We start from the raw sequence: 4,714 nt of genomic DNA on the forward strand, positions 1-4,714 counted from the left end.
GTTGGCAAAACAGCTCAGTTTTAATTGGATCGGACCGAGAAGGAGGCTCAGCAGAAGCACCTCACTGAGGACTACGAGCATAGAGGGAAGACCTGTGGGAGTGCAAGGCCAGGTACCAGCGCCTAGAGGCTCAGCGGGCTGAGATGGTCAGCCAGTTCCAGGCCATGATGCAGTCCCAGTGGAACGAGGCCCTCCGGGTCTTCGCCACCAGCGGCTCTTCCCTCCAGCCTTCGCCCAAAGCCCCCCACCAAGAGGCTGAAGCAGACCCCAATTTCTGTCCCCTTTCGACCCACACAAAAAGACCCCAAAGGGGGAGACTCTCTGCAGCAACACAAGCGTTCATTGCATGTATCCATCCCAGGAGGCATAATTTGAGGACCCCTGATTTAGCGCAATATAAAAAATGCAAATAATTTTTCTGCGGACCACCAACATTTTCTTGTTGGTGATCACTGCTCCCAACCACAGCGCAAAGCAGTTAGTTTTCTAAAATCACGATTGTGAAACAAGGAAATCTGAGCTGGGCCCTAGGCAGATATGGGAAAGCTGGGGGTGTAAATCTCGCTCCCTAAGCTAGCTTTAAGAGGCTTATCAGATTAAGGACATCATTGGATAACACATACAATTCACACCTTGGTAGGCCCAGTGGTTAACGGGGAGACTTCTTGTTCTTTTGTGTTATTCTCGTCCTATCGGGAAGGGTGGGGGGCAACGTTTTGCATTGTATGCACCACTTCAGTTTGTGGTATTGGTTGCATTTTCTTGTGCAACGTTTTGAGTTTCATGCAGCCTGGTGCAACGTTGAAATCTTGGCCCATTTGTCCCGGAGCTGCCAACCAAGAAGGTCAAGCTATTCTCCAAAGCACCAGAAGGCAGGACAGCAAAACAATGGTTGGAAACTAATCAAGGAGAGAAGCAACTTAGAACTAAGGAAAAAAAAATCCTGACAGTTAGAATGATTAATCATTGGAACGATTTACCTCCAGAAGTTGCGAATGCTCCAATATTGGAAGTTTTTAAGAAGATGTTGGATAACCATTTGTCTGAAGTGGTGTAGGGTTTCCAGCCTGAGCAGGGGGTTGGACTAGAAGACCTCCAAAGCCCCTTTCAACTCTGTTATTCTGTTATTCTTTACTTCCAAGAGTGCGAACCAATCTATTCAAAAAAGGGTGTCATTAATCTTGTTGATAATCCTATGACACAATTTTTCCTGCATTTAGTGCACCAAAATTTCCTTCCCCCCCCAGATTTCTTTATATCCTATTTTTTTTAAAAATGAAATCATAGGTATTCCTTCCTTCCTTCCTTCCTTCCTTCCTTCCTCCCTCCCTCCCTCCCTCCCTCCCTCCCTCCCTCCCTCTCTCCTTCCTTCCTTCCTTTCTTTCTTTTTCAGAATTTAAATGATATTCTCGGAAAGATTTCAACAGCTATCGAGCGATCTTGAGTAAATACTCCCTACGCTCAATCCATCTACTGCAAAACATTACATGGAACACATTTTAGCTTTTCTATAAGTGTCTTCTTGTTAAAAAACAAAAGAAAAGAAAGAAAGAAAAAAGAAAGAAGGACAGAACGAAAGAATTAAAGAAGGAAAGGAAATGGTATGGGCATTTTTTAAAAGCCCATTTTGAAGTTATTAACTTCTTTGGATTTTGGCTCGCTTCCTCCACTATTAATGTTCTAAATTCCTTGAAAAATTAATTCCCTTCTGATTAAAAAAACAATAAGTGGAAGCTGTTCAATCTGTATTTTTTCCCATGTTAGACAGAAGAATGATGAAACTCTTCCCTGAATAGCACTCAAGAATTTTAAACAGATCCAAGGGAAACATAAGGCAAAGTAAGCTATTTCCCAGGCTGAGATTAAACTTTTGGTAGATTAGGGTAATCCTTGCACAATTCTGACTTTCTGCCATATTATACTTCTGACTCTTTCCGACGATCAACACAGTAAATCCTCTTCCAGCGATTAAGCAGAATTGGGTTTACACCATGGAGTAAACATGGAGTAAAACGCAGGTTGCCTCTTGTTTGTTTCTTCCCTTGGATCCAGTTCAATCTCCAAGATCCCTTCCAGCTCTATTCTGATTGATTGATCGACCGAAAATTATTGGTGCACTGAAGAAGCTGTTACTATAATCTGAGGATCCATTTGGGGCAGTGGAGAAATGGCTGGAGTAGAAATTAGGAGGCTTAAATTCTAATCCTGTCTTGGGCATGAAAGCTGGCTGGATGACAGCGTTGTTGTGAGGGAAATAGAAGGGGAGAGTTTGATGTAGATACCACCTCGAGTTATGCAAACATAGCAGGGTTCCCAGGACATTAGTTTACCAAGAGTATAAAACTTTACGGAATATTTTTGGACTATATATAAAGATTATTAATAACAATAATAAAAATAAAAAAACAAAATTAGACACAGTTAAGCTTTAACTAATAGGGGGAAAATGTTATGATATAGGATATAGCTAAATAAAGAAAGGATAATGATCATAAATTATATACATGGAGGATTAGAAAATTTTGGTATTAAATATTATGGATGTTTAGCTAAAAACAGGATATGAGGACTTAATGTTAATGGAGGATTTTATAAATAAGTAAACGAAATGCCAGCAGGTGGTTATGTATTAAATCTTGGTATGTTTTAGGATGGAAGGATGTTTAAACAACTATAGTCAAATAAAAGTGGAGGCATGATGATGGTAACATAATAAATATTTGATGACGGTGGAAGAGACGCACAAAAGCCTGTTGTTAACCAGCTGATACACTTTCTACAGTATGTAAAGAAGGAGGATTTGTATTGAAAATTGTTTGTTTTGAAAATTAAAAAAAAAACTTTACGGAATAAACCACATTGGCGCAAAAGAAGCAAAACCGGCTCTAGGTTTCCCACAGAAAAGCAAGCATAATGTTTAATGTTTAATGTTAATAAATTTATATGCCGCCCAACCCTGAAGGACTCCGGGCTGCTTACATAAAAAACAATTTAAAAGACTACTAAAAATTTAAAAATAGAAAGACAAGGCAAGTTAAAAAGACACAACATGCACTCAACCTTAGTGGGGCTGGACCTCATTCCAGTGGTCAACAGCCCCAGACCTGCCGGAATAGCCAGGTCTTAATAGTTTCCTTACAGGCCACACACAGTTCAATACGTCCACCAATCACTTCTGTTCATTTTTGTTACGGGAAACATCCAGCCACATTGGTAGGGGAGGTATGCCCGAGGTGGCGCAGTGGTTAGAGTGCAGTACTGCAGGCTACTTCAGCTGACTGCAGTTCTGCAGTTCGGCTGTTCAAATCTCACCGGCTCAAGGTTGACTCAGCCTTCCATCCTTCCGAGGTGGGTGAAATGAGGACCCGGATTGTTGTTGGGGGCAATATGCTGACTCTGTAAACCGCTTAGAGAGGGCTGAAAGCCCTATGAAGCGGTATATAAGTCTAACTGCTATTGCTATTGCTATCTCTTGCTGCTCGCTTGGCTAGCAGGCATGTGTGTTCCATCTACACCCCTCTCACATTTTTCACACTTACGACCAGTGGTAGGATTCAAATAATTTACCAACCAGTTCTCTGCCCTAATGTCCAGCTGGGTAGGCGGGGCTCGGTGGTCATGTGATCATGTGGGCGTGGCCAAGTCAATGTCACTCAGGTCGATGGGTGCTTCGCCTTAGTTGTTACAATGGTAATAAGAGTTAACCGGAGAGGCAGTTTCTGTAAGCAGGGCAATAAAGATGAGGCTAGAATCAACACCAGAATGTTTCCTTCCTGCCTTCCTTACAGGATTAGCCCTGTAAAGTGGGGAAAAACAAAAGGAGATTTCTTCCGACAATCGGTTCTCTGAACTGCTTAGAAAGTTAACAGCTGGTTCTCCCGAATAGGTGCGAGCCAGCTGAATCCCACCACTGCTTACGACCATTGCAGCACGCCCCAGGTTCACAGGATCAAAATTCAGACGTTTTGCAACAGTCTCATATTTATGATGGTTGCAGTGTCTCGACTCTCGGGGGTCATGTCAAGCTTGAGAGCAAAGGAAAATGTAGGTGAATGTCTCGACACAATGATGATTGTACCGGAAGGATCTTGTCAGTCCTACAACGTAGAACCAGACCAAGAATTAGAAAATTCCTGCTGTGTTGATCTGCCCCGTTAGCTTAGTAACAGATCTTCCCTTCTCTTCTTCAAGGTCAACCTCTTCATTCTCTACAGACTGACGGTCCGTGAGAATCTCCATCTGGGGAAAAGGTCAGGTTTAGCTGAATCCAACTGCTATTTAGGTCAAGAATTCAAATTCAAGCATTCCCCCCCCCCCCTGCTGTCCTGACCGAGGCTTTCCAAGAGCATGAAGCAAGCTCCTTGTCCCGGCAAAAAAAAAAAACTTTTATTAATTTCCCGTGAATTTTGTTCATTCACATCTGGCAAAATCTTTCAAGGGAGGATTTATAGTCACTGACCTTCTCTGGCTTGGAGAGCTGCCAGGCTGATATCTGCAAAACTTGGCAAGGACTCTCGGAGAGTCGCTAACCAATGAAGCGAACTAATGGTCTCCTGCAAACTCCACTCCCCTTTCGCTCCTCTTTTATTTCCTCTGGGAGGGGCCATTCACCGTCCACCTGTGGCCTTCCTCCCAAATCAACCCCTGTTCTTTAGCTGTTCCCTTCGTCTGGCAATTCACTGGGAACAGGCTCCAATTGTTCTTCTGCTCCACT

The sequence above is a fragment of the Thamnophis sirtalis genome, unplaced genomic scaffold (genome assembly GCF_051295495.1).
Source record: "Thamnophis sirtalis isolate CommonGarterSnake01/CBP01778 unplaced genomic scaffold, rThaSir2_p1.2 scaffold_9, whole genome shotgun sequence".
In the NCBI taxonomy this organism is placed as follows: Eukaryota; Metazoa; Chordata; class Lepidosauria; order Squamata; family Natricidae; genus Thamnophis; species Thamnophis sirtalis.